A 14,896-nucleotide genomic window follows, 5' to 3' on the forward strand; every position below is an offset into this window, starting at 1 on the left:
CACAGTAGCGTGTACACGCTGGTTCACTTAACTGAAGTAGCGTATATGTTTCTGAGCATTGAAAAAGTTTGATTGATCTGATAATACTGATTCACCCCCCCTCTCAGTATTATTTCCAACAATTGGTATCGGAGCAGGTCCTTCAGAGAAGCTTGATCGCTTGAAGGTAGATCATTCAACATGAGCAACTACGAGAAAGAAGCATCAATCAGGCCACCGATTTTTGATGGGACAAATTTCAATTATTGGAAGGTAAGAGTTACTGCATATCTTCAATCTCTTGGTACAGAAGTTTGGAACATTGTAGAAACAGGCTATGCTTTTCCTTCAGCTACTCCTACAGATCCAGCTGAGAAAAAGCAGTATGAAACAAATGCAAAAGCAGTCAGTACTCTATTAGGAAGTATATCGCAAACAGAATTCATGAAGGTCATGCACTTCAAATCAGCAAAAGAGATATGGGACAAAATGATCACTAGCTATGAAGGAGATGAACAGGTAAAACAAGCTAAACTTCAAACTCTCAGGATTCAATATGAGACTCTCAAGATGTATAATGATGAAAGTGTGGCTAATTATTTTCTTCGGGTAGATGAGATTGTTAATTGTATGAAAAATTTGGGTGAAGAAATAAAAGAGACTATAGTAGTTCAAAAGATTCTAAGATCATTATCCCCCAAGTTTGAATCTAAAGTATCTGCAATAGAAGAAGAGGAAAATCTCCGTGTTCTCACTATGTCTCAGCTGCATGGAATTCTAACTGCTTATGAAATGAGAAAGGGAGGTCCATCAGACAGAAGGGAAGCTGCTTTTAAGGCATCAGGAAAAGAAGATTACTATGAAGCAAGCCATGTTCCAGAAGAAGAGGAAGAAGAATCAAATTTTGTCAGAAATCTTCAAAGGGGTTCTGGAAGGTTCAGAGGTAAGCTACCTTTCAAATGCTTTGCTTGTGGAAGAGTAGGTCATTATGCTGCAAAATGTCCTTATAAGGATAAAGGAAAAGAACCTGCTAGATGGAACAAGAAACAAAGTGCAAATAAGAAAAGCTACTACACCCATGAAGATAGTGATGGCTTATCAAACAGTGATGAAGATGAACAAGGTAATAAATATAAGCTGTTAATGGCATTTGAAGATGATGATTATGAGGATGCTGTAGATGTGGATAATCTCTATGATGAAATTACTAGACTCAAGAGATGCATAGAAGAAAAGAATTTGATCATTGATACTTTGCAATTTCAAATTGATGAAAAGGAAAAACATCTTGAAAAACTAGAAGGTGAAATTGTTGGTCTCAGAAAAGAAATTGAGAAAACAAAAGCTATTAATCTTAAGTTTGTCAAAGGATCTGAAACTTTGGATGAGATTATCAATGTGCAGCGGTCTCCTCTAAACAAGACAGGTTTGGGCTATAATGGAGAAACCTCTCAAGCATCCACCTCAAAAAGTTATCTTGATGCAGCAAGAAGAAATGAGCAGAAGAACAATGAAGATAATCAGGTAAAGCAGGGACGAATTACAAACAGAAACTATCAGGGACAATCCATCTTAAGGGTGAACAAAAGCTACAACCAGCCACAGGTAAAATCTTCTCAGTTTGGTTCAAGAATAGATGAAAATAGAAATTACAATCAGTTGGCTGGTAGATTCAATAACCGCAGAAGCTTCTTCAATGGACAATGCTTTTCTTGCCATAACTTTGGTCACAAAGCAGCTCAATGTGTTGCATATAAAACAATCATGACTAGGGAAGCTCAAAAACAAAGAAGTATGACAGGGATTACAAAAAGGACCTATAACAACTTTTCGGTTCTTGAAAATGAAGTTGAATGTTCTATTTGCAATAATTTTGGTCATGAAGATTCTGAATGCAGGAGCAGGTTTCAGGAGAGAAAGGAACAAGCCACAAGCACCAAAACATGGAGAATAAAGGAACCTCAAACAGAAAGATGTGGGATAGCATTTTATGCAGAAGGACAGGAAAATCTATGGTACATTGACAGTGGATGTTCGAAACATATGACAGGTGATAAAGAAAAACTTGAATCTTATTCTACTTTAGAAAAGGGAAAGAAAGTTTCTTTTGGAAATGATACTCCTGCAACTATAAAAGGAAAAGGTATTGCTCCTTTGAAAGAAAAGGTCAAGGCTGGAAATGTTTTGTATGTTGATGGATTGAAGCATAATCTTCTAAGTGTCAGCCAGATGTGTGATAAAAAAACCGAGGTTATTTTCAGATCGAATGGATGTCTTGTTCGTGATCTTGATACAGGTAAAACAGTTCTCAAAGGCAAAAGAACTCCAAATAATCTGTACATATTTGAAGAAGGACAACAACAATGCTATCTTAGCAAGGATGAAGAGCACTGGTTATGGCATCGAAGGTTGGGACATCTAAGCTTCTCACAAATAAGGAAAGCATGCAAATATCAGGCAGTTCGCGATCTTCCAGATATCAAAATTCCAGACAACACCATATGCAAATCTTGTCAGTTTGGAAAGCAAACCAGAACTAACTTTCCAGAAAAGGAAGGATCAGCTAGCTTGCCTCTTGAGCTAGTCCATACAGATGTATGTGGTCCATTTAGGAAAAGGACACCTCAGGGAGAAGAATATCTGATATTATTCATTGATGATTTCTCAAGGTTTGTTTGGTTAGGGCTTATGAAGCACAAAGATGAAGCATTCGAAAAATTCAAATCCTTCAAAGCATTGGTTGAAAATGAATCAGGACACAAAATTAAGTGCCTCAGATCTGACAGAGGTGGGGAGTTCACCTCAAATGAATTTTTCGATTTCTGTGACGAACATGGGATAAGAAGAGAATTCTCTACAGCTAGAACTCCTCAGCAAAATGGGGTTGTGGAAAGAATGAACAGAACTATCCAACAAATGGCTCGTGCTATGCTCGATGAATCAGGTACTCCTGCAACCTTCTGGGGTGAAGCTGCACATGCTGCTGTTATTATTCTTAACAAAACAAATGTCCGAGTAAACAGCACTCAAACACCTCATGAGCTTTGGAGTGGTAAAACTCCTTCCGTGAAGCACTTCAAAATCTTTGGGAGCAAATGTTATATTAAGAATACTGATGAGCAACTTGGCAAACTTGAACCAAGAGCAGATGAGGGCATTCTTCTTGGTTATTCTCCACATAGCAAAGCATACAAGTGCTACAATAAAAGACTTGGCAGAATTGTTGACAGTATTGATGTAGTGGTTGATGAGAAGGGATATATTCCTAGGCAAGTTCATCATGAAGACATTGAAGAAGATGAAGGTTACTCTCAAAGGCGGAATGATGAAGAAGAAGAACCTCAAGAAGAAGAAGAATCTCAAGAAGAACCAGAGGAGCAGACAAGAATAGAAGAGAAGACTCCATCCAGATATGTTCAAAAGAATCATCCAGAAACTCAGATTGTGGGGCAGAAAGAAGCAGGAGTACAAACAAGAAGGACACTTGCAAAAGCTTCAAGCTACTTGGCATTACTCTCCTCCACTGAACCACAAAATGTGAAAGAGGCATGCAAAGATGAATGTTGGGTCAAAGCAATGGATGAAGAACTTGAGCAAATCGAAAAGAACAACACTTGGGAATTAGTTCCTAGACCAAAAGATAAGAATGTAATAGGAACAAAATGGGTCTTCAAGAATAAATTAAATGAAAATGGAGAAGTAATTAGAAACAAGGCCAGACTTGTTTGTAAAGGGTATGCACAGCAAGAAGGAATAGATTTTGAAGAGACCTTTGCTCCTGTGGCAAGACTTGAGGCCATCCGAATGTTCCTTGCTCTCTCAAGCTTTCAAAACTTCAAGGTATTTCAAATGGACGTGAAATCAGCCTTCCTGAATGGAGACTTAGAAGAAGAAGTATATATTGAGCAGCCAGATGGCTTCATTCTTGGGAATGATCCAAACCTTGTATGCAGATTGAAAAAGGCTCTCTATGGACTCAAACAAGCTCCAAGGGCTTGGTACTATCGGTTGGACAAATATCTTCACCAACAAGGCTTTTCAAAAGGATCAGCAGATAGCAATCTCTATATAAAAGTTGAAAATAACAAATTGCTAATTCTTGTTGTTTATGTAGATGATATTATTTTTGGCAGCAATGAAGAGACTATGAGTCAAAACTTTGCCTTGGTTATGCAGAAAGAATTCGAAATGTCACTTCTTGGAGAATTGACATATTTTCTTGGATTGCAAATCCAACAAAATGAAGGAGGTATCTTCTTGTCTCAAACCAAATACCTCAAGCAGATCTTGAAGAAGTATGGCATGGAAGAGTCAAAGCCAGTATGTACACCCATGGTTACAGGATGCAGCCTCAGTGCAAATGATGAATCAGCAGCAGTTCACCAACCCACTTATAGATCCATGATTGGGAGTTTGCTTTATTTGACAGGTACTCGACCAGATATTACACATGCAGTAGGAATGGTTGGAAGATTTCAAGCCAACCCAAAGGAAACTCATCTTCAAGCAGTCAAAAGAATCTTCAAATATCTTCAAGGGACCCAAAACTATGGCTTATGGTATCCTAGAAATACAGATCTCACTCTTCATGCTTACACAGATGCAGATTGGGCTGGAAGTGTGGATGATAGGAAAAGCACAAGTGGTGGTGCTTTCTTCATGGGTTCCAGATTAGTATCTTGGTTCAGCAAGAAACAGAGTTCGATTGCCTTATCTACAGCTGAAGCAGAATATGTGGCTGCAGCATCTTGTTGCACACAACTTCTTTGGATGATGCAGACCTTGCAGGACTTTCAAATCACTTGCACTCCACCCGTCTCTATCTTATGTGATAATACAAGTGCAATCAGCATTTCAAAGAATCCAGTCATGCACTCAAAGACCAAGCACATACCAATCAAGTACCATTTTCTTCGGGAACAAGTGCTTGAGCAGAAGGTCAAGTTGGAGTATGTTCCTTCTAAGGAACAAGTTGCTGATATTCTCACAAAACCACTGCCCAGGGAAACTTTTGAATATCTCAGACAAAAGCTGGGAGTAGTTGATGCTTCATCCTGCTGTTGAAGTCTGTTTATTCTACAGAAAAGTTGGTATACGCAGGTTACGCAAGGGATATCCGCGTATATACGCAGGTTACGGAAAAGGAAGTCGCGTGTATGTTGGACGCTTGTTGCAGAAAGTATATCCGCGTACATACGCAGTTTCATGCAGGAGAAATCGCGTATATGAAGTTCTGAACAGCAAGGGAAATCTCTGGAGTTCTGAACAACAATGGGTATGTCAGAATTCTTCAGGCACAGTTTCAGGGGGTGCAGCAGGCACAGGTTCAGGGGGAGCAGCTTAAAAGTCTCATAAAGCATTGTTGGCATTCAGATGTTTTGGTTGTTGGGTTCAGGAGAAGGAGCTCAGAAAGAAATCCTGGTTGCTGATCTAAAAAGATGTTTCTCAGATGCTGATGGTGACTTTCATAAGTCTTGGTCTAGATCTGTTGTCTCTATGTCATATCTCTTTTATGATGTCCAGGTCATGTAACGGCCTATGTTGGTTTCCCCACTATGCCTGGGATGAATGATGTAATATAATTGATTATTTCTGATGTGTCCCCTCTTGGTAGGGAGTATGGATGTATGTATTGAGTCTTTTTGTGATAGAAAGGTCCCTTATGGTGTATAAGTCTTGGTTCTTGTTGAAGAACATCTTTTGCAGATCTTGCCTACAGTCAGGGGGAGCATGTTTTAGCACAGCCAAGCAGAGGTATCAGCATGTTCTCAGGGGGAGCACAGCCCTTTGCCCTTGATGACAAAGGGGGAGAATGATTGTAAGGATCTGAAGGTTGCCATCAAGTCCAAAGGGGGAGATTGTTGGCATTTTGGCTCAGGTATAGTGCTATGATACAGGTGTTGTCCTTGATGGCAACTCTCTTTGATGACAGATCTCCGTTCAGTCTATAGAATGAAGAAGAAATCTCATATACGCAGGTTAATTAAGTCCAAGTTGCGTATACACGCTGGTGATATGCATACTAAGTCGCGTATACGCAGGAGAGCTATATAATAAGTCGCGTATACACGCAGATGCATGAACAGAAAAATGCGTATATGTCGGGAAGTTTCCTTTTGGTCCATGGTAGTTAGTCCTCGGTACTTGTGCCCATGTCTTTGGACCAAAGTACCTCGACAGTCGTGTAGATCTCTAGTTTTGAAGTTGATGGTTTTGGATTTCTATGGTTTTGGCTCTTGGTATTGAGCAAGGCCTAAGGCTATATAAGGAGAAGAATATCATTAGGCAATATCATCTTTTGAGAAGGCTTGAATATCTGAAAAGGAAAGAGATCTGACATGCAGGTTCTGGGTTGCTTGATCTAAGCCAAGGAGAGATCACATCGGTTGATGGAAGACTAGATCTAAGGATAGATTGAGATCTAATGGTTTGAAATGCACTATCATGATATGGTTGATTATGCGTATTTCTAGATCTGCATACTGTCGCAATGTTATGTTCTGGGTCTAACTGATGTCTGGTACAGCTGCAAATTGAGAGAGTTTATTTTTAGATCTGTACGCAGGTTGGCTTCGGTAAAAGCACGTGTATACGCGGGTTTTTCTCATTGAAGTAGCGTATATCTTTTGAAGCTTGATTTTGGGTCTACAGTTGGGTCTGACTGTTATTGCAGAGTTATGTAGTCTGCTCTGTGTTCTGGTAACTGGTGATTGACAGGGTTCAGTGGTTCAGTGATTCAAAGTTTGGTTGTTTTATGCTTCAATGATCTGTTGTGAAAGGTGAATGAATTGTAGTCTTCAGATTGTAATGTTGTGCTTCAGGAATATCCAGTCTGAAAATGTATGAAAAGTGGTACCTGAAGGAAAGAAGATTGTAGGCCAGCACCTACGTACTAGTATCTTAGCTAGTACAAGAGAAAAAGGGGGTTGGAGCTCCCTTCCAAGGAAGTTTGGAGAATGAGAGAAGGTTGTAGCCTTCTGCAGGTTGTAGCCTGCGTACTGGTATAAGGCTGCACCAGTACAAAAAGATTGTAAACTGAAGTTTTATATTAAAGAAAGATAGAGACGACTTGCAGCAGGTGGTTTTCACCCACATTGGGTTTCCACCTTATATCTTGGTGTTCATGTGTGTGGCTTTTGATCTGTTCTGTTATACTGCACCTCTTTACTGTTAATGTGGTGAATAATGTCCTGATGCACTTAACTGAAGATTAATCTAACTAAATTATAAGCTTTCTTCTTATACGCTGTTTTATTTAGTCACAATAGCGTGTACACGCTGGTTCACTTAACTGAAGTAGCGTATATGTTTCTGAGCATTGAAAAAGTTTGATTGATCTGATAATACTGATTCACCCCCCCTCTCAGTATTATTTCCAACAAAATATTTGCGGTCTGATGGATCCCCCGCTTTCTTGATTACTTGTGATGATGGATCTACCTTTAAGTGATCAAGCCTCTTATGAAGGACCTACTCTGATACCAATTGTTGGAAGTAATACTTTGAGGGGGGGTGAATCAATATTATCAAATCAATAATTTAATTTTCAAAACTGATTTGTATACGCTACTTCAGCTCAGAGAACTAGTGTGTATATGCAACTATGTCTAATGAAACCAGTGTATATACAGAGATCTTTTGATTTACCCTAATTATCATGTAGTGAAATTTAATCAATATATTAGCAAATTCATTAGACAATGTAGTAAGAGAAGAATAAAGAATCACACATAAGCAACACAGATAAACACCAAGATATAAGGTGGAAACCCAATGTGGGTGAAAACTACCTACTTTAATCGTCTCTGTCTTCTTTTAATAATAAGAAAATTTTGTTTACAATTTTTGTAATGATGCAACCTTATACTAGTACGCAGGCTTCTATCTGCAGAAGGCTTCAACCTTATCTCATTCTCTAGCTTCTACTGGAAGGGAGTTACAACCCCCTAGCTCTTGTACTAGCTGATATGTTTACTAGTACGTAGGTGCCGGCCTACAGAAGGCTACAACCTTCTCCTTTCTTCCAGGGACCGCGTTTCATAAATTTTCAGAATGGATCCATCAACAACATCATTCAATCATCAAATATATCTGCATCAACCAATCTCCTATTGAACCAACCACAACCAAGTCAATCAATTACTTTGAAAATCCATCAATCTGATCTTTCAGAATGCTGTCAACAAAATACAGTAACCAAAACCCAAGACAGAACCTAGAATACTGCAACCACAAACAACAATAATTAAAACATAGATTATAAGGTATACACTACTTTCTTGTGCTAAACATGTGTGTATACGCACTTTCCTTAAAGCTAAACAACGTATAAATTTGCAAATATTAATTCATAATTCTACAGTTATGCCAGACTTCAGTTATACCCAGATCATATCATTTACAAAATAATATATGCGTCAGTATTCAGAACTAGAATATTCATGAGCAAAAACACATAATGATAACTCACTTTACACCTTGAGATCTTGATCCATCATTAGATCTTATCCTCCATCAATTGCTAATGTTCCTCCTTGGTTCATATCCAACAATGCACCATAACCCAATAACCTGCATATTAGATCTCACTCTTCATTAGATATTCAATGCTTGAGTATCTTGGCCTAATGATCTTCTCCTCCTTTTATAGTTTTAGGCCTTTCTTAATACCATGGACCAATACCATGGATCAAATATTTCGGACCAAAACTTAGTTGTCCAAGTTATACGTGCTTTCCTTTCTATGAAAGTGTGTGTGTACATTATATGCACCTTTTTTTCTGTTAACCAGCGTGTCTATGTGGCTTGGTCAATGGTGAACCTATGTATACCTCTCTTTCTTCATTCTGTGAAGACTGATCTCTCATTCTTTGTTGTTTTCCTGGTATACTGGGATCTTTTATCTGAGTGAGTTGCCTTCTGAACTGATTCCTTGAAGCTGCCCTGCATTTCATCACATTCTGTCACATTTGATATCTCTTTGGTAGATTCATCTAGTTACCATATACAAGTGAGTTGTTCTGCTACAAGTGGGTTTCCATCAAGTACAACACACACATCATAATGCCAACAAAAACTCCCATAAGCAATAACCCTAGTTCACCCCATATTTTCCAATGGATTTCTTTAGTATATGACAATAATAGTGACAATAATACAAAATGATAGAGAGAATATACTATTTTAAGTGTAGGAAATGGAATAAATAAGGATCCTCCCAAAAATACTATTGAGAATCACATATAATTTCTAGAAGTTAAAAAAGGAAAGGGGATACCACTGAAAAGGAGATTCAAGAAATTCAAGAATGTGAAATTAATTATAATGAAATAGAGATTGATATTGATGATGGAATGCTTGATTGAGAAGAGAAGCAATTTATTGAGATAGTAGTTAAATAATTTAATTATAATGAGACTATGTTTTTTGAAAGAGGAATCAATTACACTACATCATGTTGCATCTAATACAAGCTCTAGAAAATTACAGGTTGAAAAAAGTTAATTTAAGATATAAGAAGATAACAAAAAAATGGAACTTTGAAATTTACATGACAAGGGGAAAAACCTCAAATCTCTTAGAGTTCTATGAAGATAAACAATTTTCTCTTAGATATTCTATAAGTGAACAAGAAAGAGAAAATGTAATTTTGAAGGATAGAGTCAAAGAATGAGATGAATAATTATTTCCCATATAATGTTTGTTGATTCCACATCAATTGTCAAATGAACTAATTTTTTCAAAGACACACTTGAATCAAGTTCAATGTTAAAAGAAGACTCAATCTTATTGCTAGTTATCAAAAAGTAAATTTTGTATAACATTAATCCTCGAAGATTGAGACTTTATTACTAGTTCCAATAATGTTTTTGAAATAATTATAATTTTTATGTGGAATCTACGACTGTGGACATAAGTATCTTCCCCAGGCTTGGTGGAATGACCTAGAACAATAGAAAGACAAAGGGACTAATGTTTTCCTTAAATAAAATAGATAACAGGATGAATCCTACCTAGAATATGTTATATGCTTCACTTCTTTCTTGGCATGAATGCTCCAATCCTAGCTCCGATCACTATTATTAGAACCTGCACAATTAGTTAACAATAGCCAACGATCTACGAAATATATGTAGCATAATCTAATCAATTTATTCAATAGATTGACATGGTATTGAAATATATGAAACCATAACATAATATATAGGAAAAGGAAGAACTCTTTTCATTAATAGAAATGGAGTGAGTTACAACCAAAAATAGGTGTTGATTCTGTAAAAGAGCTCCTCCAAGTTGACTTGTCCTTTGCTTGTCACAAAGTGCACCTCTAAACACCCTAATGCATGGAAATATATCTCTCACAACAATAACATAAGGGTAGAATCACTCTCCAAAAGCCAATCACAATTAACCAGGTGCTTGTGGAATCAGGTTAATATATAGGAAAGGGAGGTAGTTTAGAAATTATTATCCATTTACAAATCTAGGCTTGAGATCCAAAAGTGATGGGAGGATGAGCTCAAGGGATAAGATGGTGATTTCTCCAAGGTGGAATCAAATAGGATTGAAATTTTTATCCAAGGTAAATGGTTGAAACAACCTCTGGAAGCTTTAGGAAGAGGAAGCTTCAGAAATATTTTTATTTTCCCCGAATTTCTAGAATCAACACACCCCTGACACTAAGAAACCTGCTAGTGATCAACATAGGTATAGAGTGGAGAACCAGGTAGTCAACATTGTCTAGTAGGAAGCTAGAGAGTGTTGGTCCTTAAAATTAATGAAATAAGGTGATTTCAAGTAGAAGCGCAGGGATTTGAATGAGTCATGCTTAGGGATTTGTGCAAGGATGATGAAAAGGAGGTTAAAGGATGTTGATTGATCCATTTGAAGGCCTATTGATAAGATGTGACAAAATATCCTAAAGCAGATTCCCCCCTAAAGTGTAAATTCAGATATGATAGCTCATGACTGAAGTGATTTACCTTGTGATGAGTCGGGATCAAGAACAACTAGTGATATCATCATTTATTACAATATATTTACATCATGATATATTTGTTGAGGGAGGCATACCCATACTCAACACATAAGCTAAAATTACATGTATAGTAATCAAAAGACACATCCATAGATGATTGATGGTGAACCCATGACTGGATAACTATTTATATGATTATATCCATGATACATTGTGATCTTGTATTACTCCTGAAATCACAACCTAGATGGATAAAACTAGATTTGAGATTCTTTTATCTCATTCACATGACCAACCAATGTATGAGTCTAACCATGTGAATCAATGAGATGAAGTTGAAAATCGTAGACACCATCTAATTACTGGCTATTAGGTTCCTCTACCAATAGGAGTCATAATTTTTGAATGGCTGAGATTAAACCTGTAATATGTAAATACCTTTGCTTTTTGCAAATGTTTTCCATATTCAAAAAATTAAAAAATGTAAAGAGGGTATGTCCTCAAAGAATAATAAAAGGACAAAAAGAGTAAAAAGGTCAAAAAAGATGAAGAATATAAACCCAAATAAAATAAAAAGACCATGAAAGTGAGCAAGTCAAAATGCCACTACTATTTACTTTTTGTCCAAAATAAGTGATTATGTGTAGCTTTTAATCTTTGCCACAATCCATGATAGTCAAAATGTTTAAACTTGGCTATTTCATGTTTTAAATTTCATGTTGATAGTTAGAGAATAAATATCTGACCAAACTGTTTAATCTTGGTAGATAATTAGATAGTTAGAGTAAATAAAAGGAGCTCAATTGTTTAAAATGAGCCCATGGATGTAATAGGGTTAGATTTAGATAGTTTACTATTGTAAGGAAAAGGAAAAATGTTTGATGAGGGTTTGCTAGCTTAAATGCACCCTAATAAAGAGAAGTAAAAATGGTAGGATGAGTAGATGGGTAAGTAGTAGAAAGGTTGCATAATTTTGATGATTGATTAGACAAAAGAATGTGTATCATCTTTTTCATCATAAAAGTTACATATGTGAATGGGCACTCAAGCATTTAGATGGATATCAAAGTCAATTAATTAATTCCCCTCATTCATTTGACCTTTTACTTAACTAATTTCCCACAATAAAGATCAAAGTACTTAAGAACCCTAAGTCAAAGAGGCTCAGAGCATTTCTCTTACTTTTCGAGGGACTGGACCCTCGGCTCAATGACTTATAGGCAATAAGTAATAACTCCCTTCATAAGCATTCATTCCCCCCCTTTAGTTCATTCATTTTCCCTAAATAATATTCTTTCCTAAGGTTAAATCACTTTTACCTAGGGAAAGTATTTGTCCCCCTACATAACTCATTTTCATATCAAAAACCCATAACAACACTATATTGTAAGTATTTATGTGATTATCAGAAAGAAATAAAACATGAAAATCATATGCTTAGGGTATGGTGCCCCTTCCGCTCATTTGATTAAGTTACTAATTTATTTATTAAATCCCTAATAAAACCTGTTTTTCTTATATATATTAAATCCTGCAATATTAATTAATCCCACCCTAGTTTAATTATATAAACTCTGGTTTTCTACCCCAGACCCACTAACTAATTGATCCTCAATTAATTTAGTTTAAAAACCCAATTAAATCCCACCTGATATCTTAACCCCCACCTTAATCTCACATTCAACCAAAATCATCGTGCTTAAACACTTGTCCCCCCCCCATTACCTTTTGTGCAACTCCATCACCTGACCACCACACGATCTCTCCCCTCCCCATCTGACAACCTGTGTTGATTTCGAAAGGGCTCGAAATATGAACATTACCCACCTGAAATGGGTTGTTTTCTGCTGGGCCGCCGAGGCGACATGGAGCTCAATGAATGGAATCGGGTGGCCTCCCCCTAATACTGCCGAGCACCCAAAAGATGTGTGAAGAAAACCACTTACTGCCAGCCCACTACATGCCAAAACAGCCACTGTTTACCTACTATGTGACAAACGACCATTGTTCACTCGTGCCTGCCAAATTGACTTACGCGCATAAAGCCAAAAAAGCCCAAAATTATTGTTATTATCGTTTTTTAACTATAAACTTCCATGCATGCACCTGTGGATGTTGAAGTTGCCAACCCACATAAAATTGCACCCTAAAGACACCACAAAGCTCCTAGATTGTCTTCTAGCCTAATCGTAGCCTTTTCAACCATTCATAGTTGCCAGTTACCTAGTTCAAACCCAATTTTCTTCAATTTTAGGTATTTAAGCCAGAATCCATTGAAAAGCTTGTCAATTTCCGAACTAGTCATTAAGTTTTCTTAATTTAAATTAAAGAGAAACTCTGATAACTTAAAACCCACCTGGAATTGAAACACCATTTCTGTAAAGACTGACAATTTACGTCCCCCATTCTCAAATCCACAAGAACTGAGAATGGCTGCTCCAATTTCCATGGATGCAAATCCATTTCCACTCCTCACCTGGACCTGGACCACCTTCCCCTTGCTGATAAAGATTTCCAAATGAAGGACACCTCTCTCCATGAATCCCATCTCAAACTCTATTACTGATATAGAGACCAATACCAAAACCATGCTGATAAAACAAGTCTTTGGGAGTTTAATTTGCCCAAGTATCAATTCCTTGAGGTGCATATCTTTCCAGAAATTGTCCATTATTTCCATGAAAACTACATCTGTAGCCAAAGAGCAGTGATGACCCCAAATCGGACTGTACTTTTCACCATCACTGTTGAATCAATTAATGAAATGCTGCAACTTCAACCAGGGCAAAATCTAACCCCTATTTCAATTGGAGACCTATTAGACCGTTTCCCTAAGCTTACCACTACAAAACTTGCTGACATGTTCAAAACCTTCATCAGCGAGGAAAAGCACATCCCAAAAGATCCTCCTCCATACGTGGCTACCATATCTTCCCCATTTGGTCAAGATATTGTAGCAATGATTTCTAGTGTCTTAGGATACACCACTAGTGAGTATATAGATGAAATCATCTTAGCCTTCATCTCCATTTTCACTCCATGACAGCTCCCTGATGTCATGTACGATTATGTCAAGTTCATAGCTGATAGGATGCATGACCAATTTCTTAGGATGAGTAATGAGAGAGTATTCAAGTATTCCTCAGTTTTGTACCACCTTTTTCTATATTACCAAGCTGACAAGTTCCCCTTTACTCTCCAAAAGCTTGATCCTAAAGGTCACCCTACGTCAGTGATTTTCTGGACTCCTTTGATCCATAAGTGTAACACATCATATCCATACATAGACATCATATATATTTTTTTACATCCTATAGTAACAATGCTGATAGGCAACCCTCCTCCAAGAATAAATTCAGATATAAGGAGGATCCTATAGCTTTCAAAACAACACAAAGTGGGATATTGGTACTTGTACCATAATAACACTAAAATTAGGATTTATGGCTGTGATTTGGCCCCATATAAACTACCCAGACACCTCCCAATGAGGTTATTTGTTCTGGAGTACTATAGATAGATAATCAATTCAGATGAGGTACATTTTTTTAAAGCCAAAAAGAAGGCCCAGCTCAGAATCAAAGCTCAACTAGGCCCCTTCGTGTGTAATAACCAAGGATCTGGAAAGGAAGTAGATCAAATCCTTCAGACTTAATCTAAATCAGAGCTTCATGTGGAGATATGATCCCTTGGACTTCATCTGCAACAGAAGATAGAAAAACAAGATGGACCCCTACATTCACCACTGAATCCCTGAAATAGAAAAATATGCAAATCAATTGGAATCGATGGAGAATAATTTAGTGGACAGGGATAAAACTGAAGTTGTTGTTGAAAATACTCTAATTGATCTAGAGAAACAACTTGATGAAGGTTCTTTCCTGCAAGTTCCAGGAAATTCTCAAGCCCAAGGAGAATCTCAAGCCCAAGAAGAATCAC

This window comes from Pinus tabuliformis, chromosome 2_2, assembly GCF_031772625.1.
Source record: "Pinus tabuliformis cultivar Carrire ecotype Pingquan chromosome 2_2, CPIR1, whole genome shotgun sequence".
Taxonomy (NCBI): Eukaryota; Viridiplantae; Streptophyta; class Pinopsida; order Pinales; family Pinaceae; genus Pinus; species Pinus tabuliformis.